The following is a 12029-nucleotide window of genomic DNA, read 5'->3' as shown; positions in this document are numbered from 1 at the left end:
GGGGCAGCAGTGGGATTAGTTCCTACATATGCACTCCCTTTATGAAATGGGGAATACAAGTGTCGAATTTGACCCACTTCAACACCCCCCACCCTCCCTTCCATTTCAGTATATTATATACATGTTTCAAATGAACTCTTTCTAACATTTGCCATTTAGATATGGATGTTTGCTGAACCTTCCAAGTGGAAATTACAAATAAGGCTTCTACAACAATCCCAAAGATTATGAAATAAACAGATAAAATGTAGCAGCATGTGGCTGGCACAGGCTGTCTTAAGAGTTACCTGGTAAACAAACGCATGCAAGAGTTTTGCAGCCTGAAAACTGACTCTCTTACCCCCTACCCTGCTTTCAAAAGGAAAGAAAAAGGCCAGGGAATAACAAGGAAAAGGGAGGTCAAAATGGTTTTCCAGAGAAACCAGCAGAAAAACAAATGCATGGATTTGTTAATCCCATATTTCACCTTTAAAATCATCCTGAAATGCTGCAGGCCGATTCTTTCAGAGTATTTTTTTTTTTAAGCTGTTATCCAAAGGATGCTGCAATTACAAAAGCAAACATTTAAAACACACACACACCACAAAATAAATACATTGCACTTTGTCTCGGGGCTGGGAGAGAAGGCAACAGTCATTACTAGAGTGACCCCTGCTGGTAGAAGAGTTGCACTGAGGAATTCAGTTGTATAGAACACTTTCAGTCTCTAGCCCAGTGGTTCTCAAACCTGTCCTGGGGGAACCCCAGCCAGTCAGGTTTTCAGGATATCCAAAATGGATATCGATGAGATCAATTTGCATACACTGCCTCCTTGGTATGCAGATCTATCTCATGCATACATCATTGTGGGTATCCTGAAAACCTGACTGGCTGGGTTTCCCGCAGGACAGGTTTAGAAGCCCCTGCTCTGGCCAGTGAAGGAACCCATAGTCATAGGAGCCAGCTCTGTGGGTGCTTGAGTACCCTTAATATTGAGAAATGCCTTGACTGTGTCGAGATTTGAGTAATTTCCATTGGGTTCAGCACTCCCAACCATCGTAAAAGCTTGTGCTTCTCAACCCAGTCCTCAGGGCACAGCCAACCAGTCAGTTTTTCAGGATATCCACAATGAACATGCATGATGCAAATCTATCTCATGCATATTTATTGTGGATATCTGGAAAAAAAATGAGTGGCTGGGTTTGCACCGAGGACTGAGTTGAGAAGCACTGGTCTACAGTAAGGCTTCCAGCTGGATCCAGATTTGCAGGACAGGGTTGAGCTAGGCCTGGGTTTATCCGGTTGCATGTAGGGACTTGTAGTTCTGACTTCCCCATTGTATTCCCTAAGAAAAGCAAGACTAAAAGTCCCAGCATGCACTGTGGTAAACTCAGCACTGATCAACCCTGTCCTGCAAATCTGGATCCAGTTGGCAGGCTTAATCTATAGATATGGTGACAAGCGGTAGCCAGGAAAATGTCTGGGCTCTTTGATCCCTTTGTTTTAAAAAGGTGGGAGACCATTTGTGGAAGTGGGGGAGGGGAAGAAGAAGAAAAAACACTTTAAAGTCAGCGATGCTAAATCCCCCCTCCCCCCATGCATCTCTGCTGGGGAAAAGTAACATTTAAAGTAATTGTTCCTTATGTGTTGGGTTAGTTGGCAACACTTGAAAGTTTCTTCTCTTGTTGTGCCCATCCCTGCCCTCTCGCTGTGCCTATCCCGCAGCAGAAACTACACACTCAAAAGTATGCCAACCTTTTTTTGTGTGCGAAAAATAAATAAGCAACTTTTTTTTCCACCATAAGGAATTATGAAATACTGCCACAGAACTGAGGGAGAGCACATCAGATCTGATTCCAGCATGATACAGAGCGAGCTACTTTATGGAAACAAAATATCTCCCCAAGTGACAGAGCTTATGGAAACTGATAGAAAACTGCTAACATACCATTGCACATTTGCTTTAATTAAAGTTACATAGCCTGCAACCTGTAGCAACTCAATTGTTACCGAGCGTTTCCAAGAATGCTTTACCCAAGGTAATGTACTGTACATCAGCATGAAAAGAGATGGACAGGAACTTGGCAAAATAAGTAGGTGAGCTAGTAGCAAAAACATATTACTACTACTACTTATCATTTCTATAGCGCTACAAGGCATACGCAGCGCTGTACACCATATGAGGCTAAACCTATCTTTTAATCGAAGAAAAGAATAATAAGCTGAATGTGAAACAGGACTTTATTGCCAGGGAAAGAGTAAAACACTTAAGAAAATGGATCCCCCGAGACAAGACAAACTGGGATAAAGGGAAGAGAACCACAAATCCTGGGAAAAACTAATGTGAGAGAAACAGGGAAGACTAGAAAGAACGACAGACAGCAGGAGCAAAGGCAGGGTAGGTGAATTTCACATGAAAAGGGGTAAATCGGGGGGGAAACTGCTAGAGGGAAGATTTTGCAGAGTCAAACATGGTATTTTTTGTTTTGTTTTCGTTGAAGTATAAAAGATATCCAAATACTCGATACGTGATGTGTTGTGTCTTTTATGTTTGAAAGAGGAAAAGCCCCAAATGCTTACGAGCACTCCTTTGTTGATAATTCTAGCAACTTTAGGGAGCCACCTTTCATTCATCATAGGCTAAAAACCTCCTAAATGTGAAATTTCAAGCTTGAACCTTACTTAGTAGTATCTTAAAGGTTCTAAGATGTACTTACAGTGGTGGAAATAAGTATTTGATCCCTTGCTGATTTTGTAAGTTTGCCCACTGACAAAGACATGAGCAGCCCATAATTGAAGGGTAGGTTATTGGTAACAGTGAGAGATAGCACATCACAAATTAAATCCGGAAAATCACATTGTGGAAAGTATATGAATTTATTTGCATTCTGCAGATGGAAATAAGTATTTGATCCCCCACCAACCAGTAAGAGATCTGGCCCCTACAGACCAGGTAGATGCTCCAAATCAACTCGTTACCTGCATGACAGACAGCTGTCGGCAATGGTCACCTGTATGAAAGACACCTGTCCACAGACTCAGTGAATCAGTCAGACTCTAACCTCTACAAAATGGCCAAGAGCAAGGAGCTGTCTAAGGATGTCAGGGACAAGATCATACACCTGCACAAGGCTGGAATGGGCTACAAAACCATCAGTAAGACGCTGGGCGAGAAGGAGACAACTGTTGGTGCCATAGTAAGAAAATGGAAGAAGTACAAAATGACTGTCAATCGACAAAGATCTGGGGCTCCACGCAAAATCTCACCTCGTGGGGTATCCTTGATCATGAGGAAGGTTAGAAATCAGCCTACAACTACAAGGGGGGAACTTGTCAATGATCTCAAGGCAGCTGGGACCACTGTCACCACGAAAACCATTGGTAACACATTACGACATAACGGATTGCAATCCTGCAGTGCCCGCAAGGTCCCCCTGCTCCGGAAGGCACATGTGACGGCCCGTCTGAAGTTTGCCAGTGAACACCTGGATGATGCCGAGAGTGATTGGGAGAAGGTGCTGTGGTCAGATGAGACAAAAATTGAGCTCTTTGGCATGAACTCAACTCGCCGTGTTTGGAGGAAGAGAAATGCTGCCTATGACCCAAAGAACACCGTCCCCACTGTCAAGCATGGAGGTGGAAATGTTATGTTTTGGGGGTGTTTCTCTGCTAAGGGCACAGGACTACTTCACCGCATCAATGGGAGAATGGATGGGGCCATGTACCGTACAATTCTGAGTGACAACCTCCTTCCCTCCGCCAGGGCCTTAAAAATGGGTCGTGGCTGGGTCTTCCAGCACGACAATGACCCAAAACATACAGCCAAGGCAACAAAGGAGTGGCTCAGGAAGAAGCACATTAGGGTCATGGAGTGGCCTAGCCAGTCACCAGACCTTAATCCCATTGAAAACTTATGGAGGGAGCTGAAGCTGCGAGTTGCCAAGCGACAGCCCAGAACTCTTAATGATTTAGAGATGATCTGCAAAGAGGAGTGGACCAAAATTCCTCCTGACATGTGTGCAAACCTCATCATCAACTACAGAAGACGTCTGACCGCTGTGCTTGCCAACAAGGGTTTTGCCACCAAGTATTAGGTCTTGTTTGCCAGAGGGATTAAATACTTATTTCCCTCTGCAGAATGCAAATAAATTCATATACTTTCCACAATGTGATTTTCCGGATTTAATTTGTGATGTGCTATCTCTCACTGTTACCAATAACCTACCCTTCAATTATGGGCTGCTCATGTCTTTGTCAGTGGGCAAACTTACAAAATCAGCAAGGGATCAAATACTTATTTCCACCACTGTATCTTGACAGCCTTGTAGTTGCGTTTCACCGTCCACGGTTTTGTTATTATTATTATTCATCAGCAAAGAGGCAAGTACATGGTAAGCAAAAGTACAGAAAGTGTATCTTTTATAAAACATCTAAAGCAAATAATTTAGCAATTGTAGTGTCAATATTAACAGGGAATAGACTGAACTTCTACCCCTAAAATCTCTTGGCTGGGCACTTATCTGGAGGATCCAGAACTTTCATTTTGTCATCTTGCTGGATTCTTAAATTAACCCTTTAATGTATCCCAACAAACAATCTCTTCCATACATTCCCAGCAAATATCCTCTTCCCATCCCAATATCGATCAAACAAAACCACTGCCTAACATATTTCCTATCACAGTACTTGACTTGGTTCTGGTGTACAGAGTTAAATATAATCACCCAGTATAACTCTTATGCTTGGTAATTTAAAAAAAGATATCATTTGCCCTCCAGTGCCTCATGAATCCGCAGCACACAGACATTTCTTTTCCAGTAACAAGGAACGTGTTTCCACTTGCACTATAAGCAAATGACTGTAAAGCAATTAAAGTGGCTCAGCAGAATCAGTAGCTGAAGGTGATAGTGTGCATTAAGTACTAATTCTGCTTTCTTTACTTGGGATTTGTAGCTAATCCTAAATTTAGAATTAAAAGCACTATTATTGAATCTCCCGCTCCAATCACATTTATTCTAATATATATATACTAGTAAAAAAGTCCCATTTCTCAAACAAATGAAACGGGCGCTAGCAAGGTTATCATGTAATGGCGATTATGTTTTTAAGGGAGTGTGTGAGACAGAGAGAGAAAGAGTGTGTGTGTGAGAGAGAGACTGTGTGTGAGTGTGTGTGTGTGTGAGAGAGAGAGAGAGAGTGAGAGAGTGTGTGTGTGAGACAGAGTGTGTGTGTGAGAGTGTGTGTGTGTGTGAGAGAGAGTGTGTGAGAGTGTGTGTGTGAGAGAGCGAGTGTGTGTGTGTGTGTGTGTGTGTGTGAGAGAGCGAGTGTGTGAGAGAGAGAGTGTGTGTGTGTGCCTCATACAGTAGCTGACAGCAGGAACGGACCATGCTGACACCATCAAAGTTTTGCTCTCAGTATCTCTATTATCTGAACAGCTCTGTTAAACCTGTTATCTTCCCCTCCTTGTTCAACTTCAGAAACCGAAACCTGCTTCCCCTCTCCTTTCCTTTAACCCTGGAGGCTGGCTGATGTCAGCCTCTTAAAGATGTTACGAACCCAGGCAGCCAGACGGAGGTGCAAATTATTATATAGGAGATATACATATAGATATAGATATATTCCAGTTCTAGTGTACAAAGGTTGAGATATCTTTTTTTCTCCCTGTTTAATCCCTCCACCCCAACCTGTATAGTCAGGTGGCAGAAGTGCCCTTGCCAGCAGCCCCTCTCTTCCAAACCCAACCCTAAGTGACAGCTCTCCTGGTTCCCTCCCCAGGATCAAGTGCATGATCGAATCCTGCTGGCCATCAACTAGCAGATTTGACCACGAGTTTGCTGTGCTCCAGTGCTGGCCTGAGCCACAAAGCCAGCCCATGGGACCCTTCTATGATTTCAGAGGTAGTCTTATAGGAATTACTTTTATTTGGAAACCAAGAGGGGGAAGAACAGTTTCAACATCAGCTACAGACAAGTGAGACCAGGCGATAGGAGGATCTTTTACTGACTATACCAGTGCTTGCCAAAATCTCAGGCCAATTAAACATGCTGGGACCCAGAGCTGAAGCTTGGGAGGGGGCCCGAAGCTTACCAGCAGGCTGTATCTTCTTCAGCTTGGGGACCCTTTAGCACGCAGTCCCAGGGCAATAGCTCTGTTTGTGCCCCCAAACCTGTTTCCCAGTAAACTTGTAGCCTTGACAAATGTTTCTGTTGCAGGCCTGGCTCCCACTGAGCCTGAGCAGACTGAATTATAGCACCCTATCAGCTTGTGCAGCCTGATGATGCCACTCTCTAAGGATTTTTTTTTTTTGCTCATTACGACCTCAAATTAGGATTTTGTGACCCCTAGTTTGGAAACCGCTGCCTTATCCCCTAGATTCTGTACAGCATGACTGAAATTGCATGCACAAATCTAGTTAGATTCTGGATTTGTGCATGCAATTTAATTACTTAACAAGCAAATCAGTGCCAATAATTGCCACTTAGCAAGCAATTATTGATACTAATTGGCATTAATTAGAATTTACGCACACAGCTTGCTAGGCATATTCTGTAAAGTGGTGTGTAAATTCTAATGTGCACTGCCAAAAGGGGGTACAGCCATGGGCATGGAATGGGCGGGTCGTGGGCTTTCTGAAAATCTACGTGCATGGTTACAGGATACACCTGCTCCACACCTAACTGAGGTGCCGGTATTCACCAAGTTTTACTTGTCATAAATGGATGCACCTAGCGTTCGGTGTAGGCATGACCAATGGCGTATTCTATAAACTGGCTAGGAATATTCTATAAACTGTGCCTAAATCGAGGCGCAGTTTATAGAATACACCAAGGCGTAATTATTTTTGGTGCCAATTTTTCAGGCACCATATAATCTAGTCCTATACATATATCACAGAGGGGCCCAGCCAACGTTTTGTCCCACACAGCATCAGCCACTAAGGAGCTTGGGGTGAGGAGTAAAAGTTAGTCTGACCCCCTCAACCAAAAAAGTGTTCCGTTGCCTCTGCATACATTAGCAATTTTGAGAATGACAGAATTGGAAAATCCAGTAAAAGTTGCACGGATGTTCCATTTCAGAATCCTACTGTTCAAAATGTCACATCACTGTGTGTCCTTTTTTTCCCCACAGAAAACAAAATGTGCTGCTTTTATTATGCTCTATGAGGGATCATTTTCCAGTCTTCAGCATGAACTACAATGAGACTAAACAAGATTATAAAGTTTTTCCTATCTTCAGATTGGCAAGTTAAATAGGTAATAAATTACTTATCTACTATATTTATTAACTGCTTTTATGAAGAGATTCACTCAAGGCAGTTTACAGCTTGACATAAAACTTACCTTTTTGTTAACATCATAACAATAGGAAAATGACCAAATATAAGCATACATACAATTAATGAAGTAAACTTGGAGATGGCAAATTGAATTCCAGCAACAGGACGAACATAGAGTATCAGAAATATAAACATTTAACAGCACTGTAAAATAATCATATTACAGAAGTATGCTAAATGGAGTGGAGGAGTAGCCTAGTGGTTAGTGCAGTGGACTTTGATCCTGGGGAACTGCATTCAATTCCCGCTGCAGCTCCTGTGACTCTGGACAAGTCACTTAACCCTCCATTGCCCCAGGTGCAAAATAAGTACCTGAATATATGCAAACCGCTTTGAATGTAGTTGCAAAAACCTCAGAAAGGCGGATTATCAAGTCCCATTAACAAGATTCCATGCACAATCTCAAAGAGTAGCAACATTCCATGTAGAACCCCAAAGAATAGCAAGATTCTGGAATCCCAAGGAAGAGTAGCCTAGTGGTTGCTACTATTTGAGATTCTACATGGAATGTTGGTAGTGGAGGAGTAGTTTAGTAGTGCAGCAGACTTTGATCCTGGGAAACTGAGTTCAATTCCCACTGCAGCTCCTTGTGACTCTGGGCAAGTCACTTAACCCTCCATTGCCCCTGGTATAAAATAAGTACCTGAATATATGCAAACCCAGGGGCGTAGCCACGGGGGGGCCTGGACGGGCCCAGGCCCAGCCAGTTTCCCTCCAGGCCCGCCCAGCCCCGGGTGTCAGCAGGTGGGGAGGGGGGTGCTCTGCTGGCGCTGCAGTCCCCACCTGCCTACCAGCTCCACGATCAACAAGCAGACGACACTCGTCTTCCATCCGGCATCGAGTCTTAAAAAAAAAAAAGCCTGGAGAAACGCCTCGCGTCTGCTGTGCACTGCTGTAAAGCAAGCAGCAAATCGTCTCGTCGGTCCTTCCTTCACTGTGCCCGCCCTTGCGGAAATAGGAAGTTACATCAGAGGGCGGGACACAGTGAAGGAAGGACCGACGAGACGATTTGCTGCTTGCTTTACAGCAGTGCACAGCAGACGCGAGGCGTTTCTCCGGGCTTTTTTTTTTTTTTTTAAAGACTCGATGCCGGATGGAAGACGAGGGTCATCTGCTCGTCGATCGTGGAGCTGGTAGGCAGGTGGGGACTGGGTCGTGCAGGGGGGCTCAGATGGGATGTCGGGGTGGGGTGGGGAGGGGTTCAAATGTATAGTATTTAACTTTTAAAGTTCATGGGTGGGGGGGGTAGAGAAGGGAAGAAGAAATGCATGCCCACCCAACCTACCCACTGGCCCACCCAAAAATTACATTCTGGCTACGCCACTGTGCAAACCGCTTTGAATGTAGTTGCAAAAACCTCAAAAAGGCAGTATATCAAGTCCCATTTCCATAATACAAATAATACCATAACAGGCAGCATGGAAAAACATTAATATAACATAGATATGATGATGTCAGCACAATACAAATAAAACACCTTAACAGGCATTAGGACATTCAAACAACAGAGATATGATGCTAATTCTATTTATTACCTTTTTAAATCAAGCTCACACTACATAATTACTTATTCTTTGAAAATATAACCTCCAGTTATTTATTTATCTATTGTGGGCTGAGTGAAACCAGAGGGAGTCTGGCACTTTTTCTAAGCACTATGAGGCAGTGGCATAGCCACAGGTGGGCCTGGGTGGGCTGGGGCCCATCCACTCAGGGCTCAGGCCCACCCAACAGCAGCACATATTTATTGCTACCTACTGGGGATCCCAAGCTCCGCCAGCTGAAGACCTCCCTCTGGGGGGGGGGGGGGGGAGAACACTTGGTGCCCACCCACTTCTTGACTAGGCCCACCCAAAATCTGCTGTCTGGCTACTCCCCTGCTATGAGGTTCCAGGTACCTAGTAGAACCCAGACCAGGAGTCTAAAGCTTGAAATTCTGACATAATCATTTCAGGATCCAGAATACGACCCACCTAACCAAAAAGCTATGGCCTAAATCTTGGGCCAGCTGGGCACTTAATTTCATAATGCCCTCCCTGGGTACTGTGCTGCAAGATCGAAACCCAGAAAGCCCATAACAGGTGCCAAACTGCTGTTTCAGTTTTCAGGATCAACCCCACTCCTTTCCTTACAATGTCAAGAAATCTGCTTTTCTATAAATATTTCTTCCCAATATGCCAAGGAAATAATACTTTAACTTTTTCAGAACTATTCAAATTTTTTCCTTAGACATCATTTTATGTTATTATTACTGTACTGAGAAATCAGGTATATCTTTTTCGTGATTAAACAGCTAGTTAGTTACTCTCTGTTCTTAGGAGCTAGTCCAGTACCCCGGATTAGTCACAGGGCGCTTCTGTAGCCCGATCACGTCTCTTGGCTGCAAGTGGCGAGTATTCCGGGCACACCTTCCCCACGGGGAAATAAATCGGAGAGCTGGGCTCAAGGTTTCTGTCCTGTGTCAAAAGAGCCAACAGGACCCCGATACTGATATTCAAAAAGTTCTCGACCTGGAGCCCTTTTTACCATCTTCTTACCTTTAAATCTTTTCCCGTCCCTCGTCGATTCCTCATTCACTTGCCGTGTCAGGTTTCGAGAGCTGCAACGACTTGAGCCTCACCCGCAGGGGCCGTCAAGGAGCGAAGTTATGCGGATCTAGGGGCAGTTCCAAGGTTAAGAGAAACAGGTAGAGTCCAGTCAACTACAACCCCCATAAGCCCCACGACGGACGCGGCGGGCAGATACCCTGTCGTGAATTGTGGGAGCTGTAGTTTAAAAAAACCTCTGCGTCTTTTCCTTGAGGCTGTAAAAGGAACATGTGTGAACGGGAAACAGGGATGTTCATGTATAAAGTAAGTCTCCCTGAGAAGTGCTGATCCCTTAATCCATCTTATTAAATAAAAGAAATAAGCAGCAAAAATATAGAAAATAAAATCGAGTGTTAAAGGGAAAAAACAACAACACACCAACAAAACACAAAAACTACCTACGGAATTCGAGCTAATCCCTTCAAGGCAGTTGTCGTCGGTAGCTCTGGTTAGTAGCTGACATTCACCACCTTGGCAGGTTTTCTGAGCCAGAGCTGCAACAGATGCCTGCATCTCTTGCTTGGTTGTGTGTCTTGTGGAACTGCACCACGGCAACGTGGACCCGGAATACCAGTTCCCGGCGCTTCTCTGGCATGCATGACAGCGGGTTATGTTATCAGTAAAGATCCGAGCATGCTAGCGATTTCTTTCTTGAGCCTATTAAAAGCCACAAATTCCTTTAACAGATCTACCCATTCGCAATCCTACTCTGATTTTTTTTTTAACTCATTCAAGAAAAATAACGCATTTGCCTTACCACTAGTACATAAAAGTAGGTAAGTATTTCATACTGGGAAAGACCAAAGGTCCGATCAAGCCCAGCATCCTGTTTCCAACAGTGGCCAATACAGGTCACAAATACCTGGCAAGATCCCAAAAAGTACAAAACATTCTGTACTGCTTATCCCAGAAATAGTGGATTTTCCCCGTCCATTTTTTTTGTTACGTTTGTACCCCGTGCTTTCCCACTCATGGCAGGCTCAATGCGGGCTTACATATATTAACAATGGTCTATGGACTTTTTCTTTAGGAAGCCGTCCAAACCTATTTAAAACTCTGCTAAGCTAACCACCTTTACCACATTCTCTGGCAAAGAATTCCAGAGTTTAATTACATGTTGAGTGAAAAAAAATTTCTCCGATTTGTTTTAAATGTACTACATTGTAGCTTCATTGCATGCCCCTAGTCCTATTATTTTGGAAAGTGTAAACAGATGCTTCACATCCACTCATTCCACTCCACTCATTATTTTATAGACCTCTATCATATCTCCCCTCAGCCGCCTTTTCTCCAAGCTGAAGAGCTCTAGCTCTTATCATAGGGAAGTCGTCCCATCCCCTTTATCATTTTTGTCGCCCTTCTCTGCACCTTTTCTAATTCAACTATATCTTTTTTGAGATGCGGTGACCAGAACTGAACACAATATTCGAGGTGTGGACGCACCATGGTGCGATACAAAGGCATTATAACATCCTCATTTTTGTTTTCCATTCCTTTCTTAATAATACCTAACATTCTATTTGCTTTCTTTGCCGCAGCAGCACCCTGAGCAGAAGGTTTCAACGTATCATCAACGACGACACCTAGATCCCTTTCTTGGTCTGTGAACCTTGCATGATGTAGCTATAATTCAGGTTCCTCTTTCCCATATGCATCAATTTGCACTTGCTCACATTAAACCTCATCTGCCATTTAGACGCCCAGTCTCCCAGTCTCGTAAGGTCCTCTTGTAATTTTTCACAATCCTCCCGCAATTTAATGACTTTGAATAACTTTGTGTCATCAGCAAATTTAATTACCTCACTAGTTACTCCCATCTCTAGGTCATTTATAAATATGTTAAAAAGCAGCGGTCCCAGTACAAATCCCTGGGGAACCCCACTAACTACCCTTCTCCATTGAGAATACTGACCATTTAACCCTACTCTCTATTTTCTATCTTTTAACCAGTTTTTAATCCACAATAGAACACCACCTCCTATCCCATGACTCTCCAATTTCCTCTGGAGTCTTCATGAGGTACTTTGTCAAACGCCTTTTGAAAATCCAGATGCACAATATCAACCGGTTCACCTTTATCCACAGGTTTGTTCACCCCTTCAAAGAAATGTAGTAGATTGGTGAGG

The 12029-nt window shown here is 43.7% G+C and overlaps 1 protein-coding gene across 4 annotated transcripts in view; it reads right to left on the bottom strand.

Moving 5' to 3' along the window:
* The window catches only part of TBXAS1 (thromboxane A synthase 1), a 417384-nt gene extending 406933 nt beyond the window's left edge, over positions 1–10451 (bottom strand). For 2 of the 4 annotated variants that reach the window (XM_030213913.1, XM_030213912.1), the window contains exon 1: positions 9853–10214. The gene's annotated coding sequence lies outside the window, so the exon portion shown is untranslated. Of the gene's footprint in view, positions 1–9852; positions 10219–10305 lie in introns of those variants that run through there. The other 2 variants (XM_030213914.1, XM_030213915.1) reach the window with 2 other exon arrangements.
* Positions 10452–12029: the final 1578 nt, after the last annotated feature.

This window comes from Microcaecilia unicolor, chromosome 9 (genome assembly GCF_901765095.1).
Source record: "Microcaecilia unicolor chromosome 9, aMicUni1.1, whole genome shotgun sequence".
In the NCBI taxonomy this organism is placed as follows: domain Eukaryota; kingdom Metazoa; phylum Chordata; class Amphibia; order Gymnophiona; family Siphonopidae; genus Microcaecilia; species Microcaecilia unicolor.
This window is presented reverse-complemented; position numbering and strand designations above follow the sequence as displayed.